The sequence below is a fragment of the Diabrotica undecimpunctata genome, chromosome 5, assembly GCF_040954645.1.
Source record: "Diabrotica undecimpunctata isolate CICGRU chromosome 5, icDiaUnde3, whole genome shotgun sequence".
Lineage (NCBI taxonomy): Eukaryota > Metazoa > Arthropoda > Insecta > Coleoptera > Chrysomelidae > Diabrotica > Diabrotica undecimpunctata.
The window spans coordinates 92,462,067-92,476,332 of NC_092807.1; positions in this window are offsets into that span (position 1 = coordinate 92,462,067).

Sequence of the window (14,266 nt, forward strand, 5' to 3'; positions counted from 1 at the left end):
CCGACGATATTATACTAATTCCTCTATAGTTTTTACATTTTTTCCTGTTTCCTTTCTTATGTATGGATGTGATGTATGCTTGTGTCCATTCCGCAGGTATTTCTTCTCCATTTAGTCCTCTTTCGAACATTCTATGTAGCATGCGGAATAACTTTTCCGTTCCGTTTTTAATTAGTTCGTTTGGTATTCCTCCGGGTCCTTTGGCTTTTTTGTTCTTCAATGTCTTGATTGCTCTCTTAACTTCTGCCAGGCTTATTTCTATCTGGTCGTATGCCCCATTTCCTGCATGTTCTATATTCTCTTCCTGAAATTGGGGACGGTTTTCTGTAAGTAGTTCTACGTAGTATTCTTGCCACTCGTTTTCACTAATTTTGCCGATCTGGGTTTTCTCTGTCTTATTTCGTTGAAGTGCTTTTATTATTCGCCATGATTCTGAATTTCTCGTTCCTCCGATATGTCGTTCTATCTCTGTGCATGCTTGTTCCCATCGTTCGTTCTTTTCATTTGTTACTCTTTTCTTTACCTCTCTGTTTTTCGCTCTATATAGGTCTAAGTCTTCCTGTTTTTTGGTGTTTAGGTATTTTATGTGTAGTTTTTTCTTTTCTTTTATGCATTTCAATGTGTCTTCCCTTAATTTGATATTCTGATGGGTGTTCCTTTGGTCGTCTTCTCCAAGAGCTTCTAAGGCCGCTGAAATCAGGCAGGTTTTTATGTGTTCATGCATTTCATCTAACGTGTCATATCTGAATTCTTCTAGTTTTTGGTCTAGTCTTCTTTTGTATAAATCTTTTATTGATTCTTCCTGCAATAGATGTAATTTGAGCCTCTTTTCGTTTATTGTCGTTCCCGTTGTAGTAATCGATGTATGTTTTTGTTTTGTCCAGATATAGGGGAATTCCATCCATGCCACCACAAGTTTGTGATCTGTTCCACACTCTGCCCCTCTTTTCACTCTGATGTCTTTCACTTTGATGGAGCTTTTGTGGTTCATGATAATGTAGTCAATAATGGATCTTAGTTTTCTTGTCTCTTGAGTCCATGTGTACTTATGTATATTTTTATGTTTGTAAAATCCGTTCATAATTTTCAAATCATTTACTTCACATAGTTCTACCAATCTTTCTCCGTTGTCGTTAATTGTGTCTTCTCCAAATGGACCAACTGTTCTGTCATTGTCTTTTCTTCCGACTCTTCCATTTAGATCCCCCACTATTATTATTTCTTGTTTAGGTTTTCTCTTATCCATTTGTTCTTGAAGTTGTTCAATAAATCGTTCTTTCTCATTGGCTGGACTGTCTTCCGTTGGACCGTATGTTGCTAGTATTATAATTTCTCTGCCATACATTTTGATTTTCAGTTTGGCAATTCTCTCGTTTATGGGTTCCCAATCGTCTATAGATTTTTCCCATTTCTTCTTTAGTAGAATTCCAACTCCAGCTTTTGCGCGGTCTTTCTTTTCTACTCCGCTCCAACAATGGATTAGTTCCCCTATTTTTTCCGTGCCGTTTCCTTTCTTTTTTGTTTCCGTTGTGACGAGGATATCGAGATTCATCTTTTCGAATTCTGATGTTATTTCACTGGCTTTTGTTCTCCAGCCCTGCACATTCCATGTGCCGATTCTTAGTTTTCTCTGTCTTTGTCTTCGGTTGAGTTTCGAAGCCGGGTTTGCTGAACTCAAAGCAGAAGTGCCCCCCCCCGTATCCGATGGGGCTCCCTCCTTCGGAGGTGTGGATTGCCACCCGGGGATTAATTTTAAAATTTTTCATTTCTGCCAATTGTTCGTTAGCCCTTGGATTTTTTAAGTGTGCTAGGTTGCTAACGCCTAACGCCACAACCCCCTTTTGGAGGACCTATTGTTCAGCCGCCCACTCTGGGTCAGACGCTGTTTGCAGCCGCCCACTCTGGGTCAGACGCTACTGTTGTCAGTTTTGGTCCGCGTCGGGTATTTCATTTCCCCGATACCACCCATATCTGGGAGGCATTCCCCTATCCGCCACCTGGGGACGCGTCCGGTAGAGGATTGACAACCTCCTCCTCGGACAATAATCTGTGTGGACTAAAAAAAATATTGCATCTCACTGCGTCAATATTATAATAAGAGAAGTTTGAAAATTACCAAACAGAGGGACAAGAAAAAAAAAGATAAAAGATTATTAAGTAAAATTTTACCAATGAAATAAAACTGAGAACAATAATAGTAGGGAAAGACTATAAAAACAGTGGCAGGATGACATCGAAGCAAGAGTGAAGAACAGACAGCAATAAAAGGCTCGAGAGAATGTCTATGGCTTGTAGTAAATTGAAATTTACTGATAAAAAAGTAAAAAAAAACTTACTAAGCATCTTCTTAATACATAAAATAATAGTAACTTATACAATTACTTACTTACTTTTTGCGTCTGGACCACTTCGTTAACTCTAACATTGTCGATATCCCACCACTTGAATAGCCTTTTTATTGACTGCCATTAAGCTAAAATGATTGCATCTGTTCAAAAGGGGTTTAGATAATCATATATTTGTGAAAGTTCTTCACTTTTCTGTTTCTTCCCACTTTACTTTATGTTGAAACATTCTTAGTTCACTGTATTTTTCACTTTATTTTTAGAAAGCACATTTAGTTTTAAACAACCAAATATTACGCGTCTGGTCTCAATCATAGCGTAATCAACATGTCGAGGATGGGAGATTGGGAACAAAGTGGAGTTAAGTATTTTGTTGTGGAAAACATAAAACTAGGACTGATTTAGTATAGTTTTGTTAAGTATGGGTTGGTACATAGTGTAGGTTGACGGAAGTCCTGATGAATGACGGCTGTCAACGTCAACATATATTAGGTATTATGGTTAGTTTTTAGGAACAATAAAAAAAGGTATAATATGAATGTATCTTATAATTGTAAATTTAAATAATAAAGAGATAATCACAAGAGCAAATATTCAATAGGTTATGGGCCCAGATAACTCCTTGATAAAGGAATAAAATATAAATCAAGAAAACGTGATTACCTTGGAAGATGTTTGCAGGTCAACAATTTCCGATTCTCGCAGGTGAGAATTTTAACAGTTGGAAGTTCCGTGTAAAGACCTTATTAAATGAAAAGAAAGTATTACCAGTGATTGAAAGTATAGACCCAACAGAGAGAGAAAATTTTACAGATGAAGATGCAAAAGCAAAATCGATTATAGTTCAATGTGTTACAGATAAACATTTAGACATTATAAAAGATGCCAAAACCGCTAAAGACATGATAAAAGCACTTGAAGACGTTTTTGAAAGAAAAAGTATATTCACCAAGCTTAGATTAGAGAAAAGAAGCTATTGACTTTGAAGTGTAAAAGAGATCAAAAACTGGAAGACCATTTTATGAATTTTGACAGAATTATAAGAGAACTGGAAGGTGTAGGTAGTAAGATAGATGAATCAGACAAAGTATGTCATCTTCTATTAACCCTTAATGAAGAGTATGAATCAGTAATTACAGCAATAGAAACATTAAACACTGAGGTAACTATGGAATTTGTTAAATCTAGATTATTGGATGAGGAGCTGAAGAAATTTGATAAAAACAAACCACATACTATGAACAATGAGGCAGCATTCAAAGTAAGTGATAATAAATTCTTCAAATGTGGTAAAATGGGCCATAAATCATATGAGTGTAGAAGCAGAACTTCAATTGTTAAAAACCAGAGTAGAGGAATTAGTAGTTCCAGAAGACGTGGATTTTATAGAGGTGCCAATACAAATAGAAGTAACTCTGAGCATGCAGGTTATGTAGAAGAAGAATTAGGTTTTATTGCGATAAATGGCATTAATGATGATATTGAAAACCAGAAAATGTCCAGTGATGTTACTAGTAGTGAAGAAATAGTGCGAAATGAAGAGACGGTTTATCCTGCAATGAACTGTGGTACACTTAATGAGGTACATTTTGTTTTAGATTCAGGTTGTACACAAAATTTTTTGTCAGATCAACTTGTGGACTATATGATTGATGTAACAAATTTGGATAAAACAAGTTTTGTACAAATTGCAGATGGGTACAAATTGGAATTAACTAAAAAAGGTAAACTTAGAGGAATGTGTGAGGGAAGAAAAGTAAGTATTAATGGTTTAATTGTTCCAAACTTGAAACATAACTTAATTTCTGTTTCACAATTAACTAAAAAGGGTAATAAGGTTTTATTTAAAAATGATTGTGCGCTTATTATTGGAAAAACATATACTGTTGAATGTCCTAAAGTAAATAATTTGTATCTTTTTAAGTTAGAATTAGAATGTGTGGCTTTAAATGTAAATGTTTTAGATAAAACTGAGTTTAATAGAAACATTTGGCATAGACGCTTGGGGCATTTGAATGATTTAGGCTTAAAAATTTTACAATTACCTTTTTCAAAAGAACCATGTGAAAGTTGTATTCAGGGTAAAAGTACAAGACGAAGCTTTTATTGGTGATTTAATACATTCAGATATAGCAGGGCCAGTTGCTAACCATACTTTAGATGGAGAAAAATATTTTCAGGTATTAGTTGATGATTTCTCACATTTTACAGTAGTTAAATTATTAAAACATAAAAGTGAAGCTAAAAATAATGTTCTTGATTTCATAAATTTAATTAAAACTCAACATAATGTTAAAACTAAAAGTATCAGACTAGATAATGGGGGTGAATTCTCATCAAGAAATTTTAAAAATATTTGTAGACAAAAGGGTATTGAGTTACAGTATACTCAACCATAAACTCCACAGCAAAATGGTACATCTGAAAGAATGAATCGTACATTGATAAATAAAGTTAGAGTTAAACTAGGAGAAACTAACTTGCCCAAACATTTGTGGGGTGAAGCAATAAGATGTTCAGCTTATGAATTGAACAGGAGTCCTACAACAGCTAATGGTGGTAAAACACCATCTCAAATATGGCATGGTGAGAATAATATTAATAATCTTAGAGTTTTTGGTTCTAAAGCATGGAGTGTAATTCTTTCAAAACCGAATAAATTTGATATTAGAACAACAACAACAATAATGGTAGGTTATTCTAATTCAGAATATAGATTATGGGATTGTAAAAAGAACAAAATAATTACATCTACAGATGTTTTGATGAAAAACAAGTTGAATATAAAGGTAATGTAATCGATGAGGTTAACGATAACAGTAAAAGTCAAACAGTTTGGATCCAAAATGAAGAAAATTCTGAAAGTTTAGATGAAAACAAAGAAGTAATTAGAAATGAAATAGATAATAATGAAGAGGACCTAATATATACTAGAAGAGGAAGAGAGGTACACTTACCAAAACATTTAAGTGAATATGAATTATATTCAGCTTATTGCTTACTATCATTGAACGGTGAACCAGAGACGTTTGAAGAAGCGCAGAAAAATGGAGAGTGGAATAATGCAATTAATCAAGAACTGGAGTCATTGGAAAACCTAAACACATGGACACCAGTTAATTTACCTGGATAACCTAACCTAAATAACAAAAGGAATATAGGGACAGGATGGATATTAAAGATGATGGAACTCATAAAGCAAGGTTGGTTGCAAAGGGTTTTCAAGTACAAGAGGAGAATCCACTAAAATCGACTGTGGCAAGAATGAGCACAGTAAGAATGATGCTGGCTCATGCACTGCAAAGAGACTGGAAAATTTATCAACTTGATGTGCCAACAGCTTTCTTAAATGGAAAACTTGATTCAGAGATATATATTTATCCTCCACAAGGACTAATAATAGACAGGGTAAAGGTTTTAAAATTAAATAGAGCATTATATGGTTTAAAAGAATCACCAAAATGCTGGAATCATACTTTTAATAGAGTTGTAACAGAGAATGGATTTAGTAGATCAAAACACGATTTTTGTCTATATATTGGAGAAGACATATTTATGATTGTTTATGTTGACGATATAATATTAACAGGACATGAACAGAAAATAAAAGAAACAATAGATATTTTGAAAAACAATTTTTGTGCCAAGAATCTGGGTGAAGTGAAGAACTTTTTAGGAATAACAATATCAAGAGAAAGCGGTAATCTCACATTAGGACAGCCGAAAATGATATCAAAGGTATTGAGTTCATTTGGTATGAGTGATTGTAAAGGTGCGGCATCGCCAATGGAAACAAATTTTCAGATAGATAACACTTTAGAAGTAATTATTGATGTTCCGTATAGGAAACTTATAGGTAGTCTTATGTACATAGCAACTACATCTAGACCGGATATTATGTTTGCTGTTTCATATCTTAGTAGAGTACTTGATAAACCTTCACAACAAACTTGGAAAGCAGGAAAAAGAGTGTTGCGTTATTTGAAAGAGACACAAAATTTTTCATTGACATATAAAAAGAAACCCTGGGAACTAGTTTGTTATTCAGATTCAGATTGGGCATCAAATAAAATTGACAGGAAAAGTATTACAGGATGTATTGCATTTTATTGTGGGAATCTAGTTTCGTGGTTATCCCAGAAACAAAACTGTGTTGCTCTTTCAACTGCAGAAGCTGAATACATAGCTGCGGCTACCTCAGCTCAAGAATTGATTTACTTAAAAGGTATTTCATCTGACTTTAATGTACAAGGTAAATCAAAACTTTTGATTGATAATTTAAGTACAATAGCAATGTGTCACTCCTCTGAAAATTCTAAACGTGCCAAGCACATTAACATTAAAGAGCATTATATAAAAGATTTAGTTTCAAAACAACTGATATGTATTGATTATATTTGCTCTGAAAATAATTTGGCAGATATATTGACAAAGCCTTTATCTAAAGAAAAATTTTGCCATCTAAGGTCAATGTCAGGCGTTTCTTAACTGATGTAAAATTATTGTAAAAATATTGATATATATATTTTTTAATTGTTTAGATTTAAGCGATTTTTCCTCCTAAGTAATGTATTGAAGTTCAAATCGAGGAGGAGTGTTAAGTATAGGTTGGTACATAGTGTAGGTTGACGGAAGTCCTGATGAATGACGGCTGTCTACGTCAACTTATATTAGGTATTATGGTTAGTTTTTAGAAACAATAAAAAAAGGTATAATATGAATGTATCTTATAATTGTTAATTTAAATAATAAAAAGATAATCACAAGAGCAAATATTCAATAAGTTTTAGATTGTTTACGATACACTTTGCTAAGTACCAACCTATTCTAGCTGAAGACTGGAGTGTTATAGACTGTATGCTTAGAAAACTGGAAATGAAGTATACCAAGTGAAGCCTTAATATTAATATACAAAAATCTTTAAATACTTGAAAGTTCAAAATAACATAGCACAAAAGCAGGGAGTAATGAAGAAATACTATAATGTTATCAACGTCGCATGTTTCAAACAACTATTTAATTTCAATTTTTTTCGATTTTATTTATTTATTAACTTCCTATTTTATTTTGCTTTTTGTATTCTAATATCAGTTGGCACTTAATTCTTTGATCAACTTGCTATTCCGTAAATGTTTTGTCAAAATCTTTATTCTTCATTTCAAATGTTTATTTCAGTTTTATTTCTTGTATTGAACTCCAGTCTGTTATATGCAGTAAAAATATCTATGATTTGTTCCAAGCGAGTTTTTTTTGTCAGTTGGCTAATCTTGACTTCTGTCATGTCAGATTTACTTTAATAAATGGCTGGTTTTATGGCTCTTTAGAGATAATTATGTATTAGTATTAGTTTGTCTTGTAATAAATAAAATATACAGAAATGAGTCATCTATTATAACTAAAAGTCCACAGAGTAGAACAAATATGTTGTTAGAAGTAAAAAAAAGTAAGTCAAATATCGAAGAGTCATTATAATAGTAACAAAAGCCGAAACATAACCTAAGACACGTGTTGGGATGTTAAAAGCAAAAAGAGATTTATTATCAAGTCAAGGTTATTATTATTAACAGCCAATATATAAAATGGACATGGAAGAACAAGATGCTGTCGAGCAGGACCAACCAGTCGTTGTAAAAATAAAAAGTAACGTAGTCGGCAATGAAATTCAATCTTAGTTTATGGAGGGAAATTTGGCTTACAACTGGGAAGAATGGTGCACGACTTTTAAAATATTTTTGAGGGCGACATGTTGGGAAGAGGAAAATGATGCGAGAAAGGTAGCTCTACTATTACACTATATTGGTCTAGATGCAAGAAATATGTACAAGTCATTTAAGGTTAACATGGATACTGTAAAAATTAAAGAGGTATTAGAGAGTTTTAAACAATATTTTAACCCGAACAAATATGTAACAGTAGAAAGACATTATTTTCTTACTAGACTACAGAAAGATGGTGAAACCGTTGAGGATTTCACGACAAATTTAAAGAATTTGAGTTTAACATGTGAATTGGGAATTTTAAAAGAAAGTTTGGTGTGTGACATGTTCATTATTGGTTTAAATCCTAAACACCATTTAATTAACCGAAAACTATTGCAAGAAGTAGATCTGAAGATAGAAAAGGTATTACAAATTGCTCAAAATATAATTACAACTAAAATGCAAGCCCTACAGTTTAATAAAAATTCAGAAGCTGTGGTATACAAAACAGAAGAATAAAGATGGTCCAGGTTTGAATTTTTACCAAAATAGCAGTTACAAGAGTCACAATTCAAATCATTTAAGGTATAGAAGTGAAGTTTCAGGTCCAAGTTGGAGAAATGATAATCAACAGCAGAAAATAGATGGTACGACTATTCGTACAAGTCAAAGTCAGGTAACAAGTCAGAACTTTAATTTTGATTTAAGAAATAATGCATATGCAAACGAGAGTAGGAATAATGAAAATAATCAAGTGGTAAGAAAGGTTTGTCAAAGATGTGGTAAAAACCATAGAAATGAATGTCCAGCATTAGTAGCTATTTGTCATTTTTGTAAAAAACAAGGTCATTATGCAAAATTAAATTGTCAATGTTGTCAAACTAAAAGAGTAAATAAAATAAATTTAAGAGAAAGTACAGTACAACCATCTTATAATGGAAATGATCCATATTTTGTTATTACAACAATTAGTCAGAATAGTATCAATCAGAATTGGTCAATTGTAGCCAGAATTAATAAAACAAATGTAGTATGCTATTTAGATACAGGTGCACAAGGTAATGTAATGTCAATAAAAAATTTTAATAAAATTCATCAGGAATCATAGGAAAAGTAAATTTTTTATGTGAAATTGTGAATGGGTTAAAAAGTATTGAGTTCATTATTGTGAATTTGGGGTGTCAAACAATTTTGTTTCTAGATACTTGTCAAAAATTAAAATTAATTAAAAGAGTTGGTCTAGTGACTCATGACTCTATCATAGAGAAAAATAGAGAAGTTTTAACTGGTCTAGGTTGTTGTATACCTAATGTATAACATTAGGTTGTATACCTAATGTATAACATTTAGAAATTGATAAAAATATGAAATCTATAATAGAACCGCCAAGAAGAATACCTTTTTCTTTACATGATAAATTAAAAGAAGAATTGAACAGAATCTTGTCTACGGGAGCAATAGAAAAAGTTAATGAAGCAAGTGAATGGGTAAATTCAATAGTCTTAGTCGAAAAAAGTAATAAAAGTTTAAGAGTTTGTCTGGATCTCCGTAATCTAAACAATGCTATAAAAAGATGTCATTATCCCATACCAACATTTAATGAGATTAGGTCAAAATTAGCGAAAGCAAAATATTTTGTAACAATCAGTGTTTTGGATAATACCATTAGATTTAGAGAGTTCTACGCTATGCACATTTAATGAGATTTTTCTGAGATTTTTCATTAAATAATGAATAAAATAGTCGGAGACATAGGAGTTTTTTTGTATATAGATGATATTCTAATTTACAATAAAATACTAGAACTAATACTAGATAGGGCAAAATTATTCAATATAAAATTTAATATGAACAAATGCAAATTTCTATTGTCAGATATTAAATATTTGGGTCATATTTTTAGTGCAGAAGGCATATGTTCAGATTCTAGTAAAGTAAGTGCAATTTGTCAAATGCCAATTCCTAATTGTGTAGCTGATATTCGAAGATTTTTAGGAATGATTAATTATTTAGGTGAGTACATAGATAATTTAGCAGAGCGTACGAAAAATTTAAGACTATTATTGAAGAAAATATTAGTTTTCACTGGATAAAAGAGCAGTGAACAGAATTTCAGTTGCTTAAAGGAAAAAAAACCTATAGCATATGCATCTAAATCTCTGTCACAGTCTCAGTCAAATTACGTACAAATAGAGAAAGAGTTATATGCAATCCAGTTCGAATGTACTAGATATATATATATATATATATATATATATATATATATATATATATATATATATATATATATATATATATCTATATATATATATATATATATATATATATATATATATATCTATATATATATATATATCTATATATATATATATATATATATATATATATATATATATATATATATATAGAAAAGTACAAGTTGAAACAGATCATAAACCATTAGTCAGTCTTTTTATATACCACCGGTATTTAGGCGCCACATCCTTCTGGTAATGATCTATGGAGGAGTATCACCGAGCCGCAAGCCCCTAACTCTTGCCATACTGCTCCACTATAGGCCGATCAGACACCAGCATATTCTAGTCTAAGCCGCAGATTCGGTTTAGAATTTTTAAACTGCTGCGTTAGCCTTTTTTATTTTTCTGTACACCGAGCCAGGGCTTGAACCGTTCGACATGTACCGGTCTGTACATACACTTAACCATTCGACAGTGAAGCGAATGAGAACCGGCCGCCTGACCCGCTTGGCTATCTGACCGGCTAGTCAGTATTTTTAAGAAACCATTATCAGAAGTCCCAGCACGTTTGCAAAGAATGATGCTAAACTGACAGCTTTATAATTTAGAAGTTAGCTATATTCCAGGAAAATTTCTTTTTATCGCAGATATACTAAGTCGGAAACCACTAGAAGGTCCAGAAAATATTGAGAGTGGAGATGAAGAGTTACGTATATATGGAAGTTTATTAGTTAACAATTTAGCTGTGTCTTTAAAGAAATTAATGGAAATCCAGGCTGCAGCCAAAACTGGTAGAGTTTTACAATCAATAATAAAATATTATAATGAAGTTTGGCCACGTTCGAAAAATAAATTGGAAACAGAAATTAAACCATATTAATATTTTAATCGTGAAATACATGTTGTCGATGGACTAGTCTTTCAAGGTAACCAAATAATAGTTCCTGAGTCATTATGTCCAGTCATATTGGTAATAATCCATGAAGGTCTTTTAGGATATGAAAAATGTATTCAGCAAGTACGTACAGTGGGTTTTTGGCCAGAAATGACAGTTGATATAAAGAGTAAAGTTGAACGTTGTCCAGCATGTATTAAATATCATAGATCAAATAGTCCGGAACCACTATTACCACATGAAATACTGACTTTACATTGGCAGAAAATTGGTGTTGATTTTTTTTATTGCAGTAAAGTGACATATATTTGATTAGTAGATTACTATTCTATATATTTTAAAATAATTTCTTTTAATAATACGTCAGCAAAAGAGGTAATTAGTACAATGAAGTCTATATTTGCGAGACATGGAGTACCATTGATCTTAATGTCTGATAATGGTCCTCCATTCTCATCAAAAGAATTTCAGTCATTTTTAGTAAATTGGAATATTACTTATCACAGTTCTAGTTCTTATTATCCAAAAAGTAATGTTTTGCTAGAAACACTCATCATAATAAATTCACATAAATGCAATAAAATTTTAAAACTTTTGTCAGTTGTAAAAATCAATCAAATATCATAAATTATATCATGTAAAAATTTGTACCTAGAGAAATTTGAAATGTAATGTCATAAAAGCAAATATTATAAACTTTAACAATCGGCAAATAAATTTTCAATCAATCTGCTTTCTTTCTCTATCCGTTTAAATTTTAACTAGAAATACTTTCTACGCCTTACACGTTGGGGGCCATTTGTTATGATTGTTTATTTTGAGTTCAAACTTAGTTTATTGAGCCAATAAAAAAGAATTATAACTTATTTGTTATCAAAAGTAAAACAATCCTTATATTACCTGTGTTCGATGGATTCAAAAGATTTTCTAGTTGTCTTTTATCGGGATAGAGAAAAAAAAAAAAAAAAAGGAAACAGAAATTAAACCATATTAATATTTTAATCGTGAAATATGAAATACATGTTGTGGATGGACTAGTCTTTCAAGGTAACCAAATAATAATTCCTGAGTCATTATGTCCAGTCATATTGGTAATAATCCATGAAGGTCTTTTAGGATATGAAAAATGTATTCAGCAAGTACGTACAGTGGGTTTTTGGCCAGAAATGACAGTTGATATAAAGAGTAAAGTTGAACGTTGTCCAGCATGTATTAAATATCATAGATCAAATAGTCCGGAACCACTATTACCACATGAAATACTGACTTTACATTGGCAGAAAATTGGTGTTGATTTTTTTTATTGCAGTAAAGTGACATATATTTTATTAGTAGATTACTATTCTATATATTTTAAAATAATTTCTTTTAATAATACGTCAGCAAAAGAGGTAATTAGTACAATGAAGTCTATATTTGCGAGACATGGAGTACCATTGATCTTAATGTCTGATAATGGTCCTCCATTCTCATCAAAAGAATTTCAGTCATTTTTAGTAAATTGGAATATTACTTATCACAGTTCTAGTTCTTATTATCCAAAAAGTAATGTTTTGCTAGAAAGAACAGTTCAGACTGTCAAGAATATTTTAATAAGTGTATAGAGTCAGGCTCTGATCCTTATCAGGGAATGTTGCAATACAGGGATACAACATTAGAATGTGGTTATTCTCCAGCTCAATTATTATTGTCACGTAATTTAAGAATGAAATTACACGTTAGTGAAAATGTACTAATACCAAAAACAATTAATAGGGATGAATATAACAAATTTGCTAGAAAAAGAAAGAAAAGTGAAAGACTATCACGATAGGTCAGTAAGAAACCTACCAAGTCTGTTTGTTGGGGAAAATCTATTTTATAAAAAGTTTCCATCAACACCGTGGTTACCAGCTACTGTGATAGAAATAGGTCCTTTTGCAAGATCATTATGTCGTCAGAACACATATTAAAGTCTGCCAGTACAATTGGTAGACATAATACAAAAGTGATAGTTAAGCATGAAAATAATACAGCAGCTAGTTCCACTTTGCATGAGGTTCCAAATATGAACAACAATACACCAATTTCATTTCAAAGTAGTAACAATTCAAACGGATGCTTAAATAGGTCACACAGACAAAATGTAAATAATCAATTTTGCACTAGGTGTGGTCGAATAGTAAATAGGCCAGAAACGTTTTCATTTTTAGAAGATTAATGTGGCAATGTAATATTGCAAGTATATTTAACGTGTTTGTATAGTTAAGTTTTTTTTGGTTAAAAAAAGGGGGCATGTTATGTTGTGTTAAGTTGTAAATCTACCTTAATATTTGTAAACCTACCTTAACCACTTAAAATCTACTCATTCATTTGATTTTGTGGACAATTGCTTTATTTGCTCAGAAGCATCACAAGATTAGAGTCATTTGCGTTAAATCCAGAAAAGGGTTTGTCAAGTACTTAATGAAGGTAAAAAAAAGTATTATGGACCATAACGGCAAAAGTTCTGATGACTAGGCAAAGAGCATTGCTAATCGTATAGCCAATGTTACCAGCTTGGTTGATGTTAGAGCTAAGTATCAAAACGATTGTAGCAATCAACTGCACTTTAAACAATGGTAGGAGAAAAATAAACATGACAAACGTAAAAATAAATAATATGGAGTATATTTTTTCTTACTTACATAAAAACATTGAAGAGTGCCATTTCCTAATGACAAAATTAATAAAATCAGTTAAAGGAGATTACATTCCCTCTAAGTGTACAATAATAGAACGATTGAAGCCGAAGTATAAAGATGAAATTTTATTTTTTAATGAAGATGGCTTATAAACTTTTTAAACTATAAAGTATTATTTATAAAGTAGCATCCAAAAAATCATCTTATCAAAAATGATGATCTTGAGGAGAAATTGCAGAAATTTAAAGATGAAGCTGCAATTATTTTGGAAGACATCCGTTCACAGCCTTATGAAACGAACCAGCATCCGCCTTCAGATGATTTTTTAAACTTTATCAGATTTATTATTGTTGCCGTTTAAGTCGTTGCTTGCAGCACAAAGAAAGTGCATGTCGGTTGCTTACTCCATTATTGTAGAAACTCTACC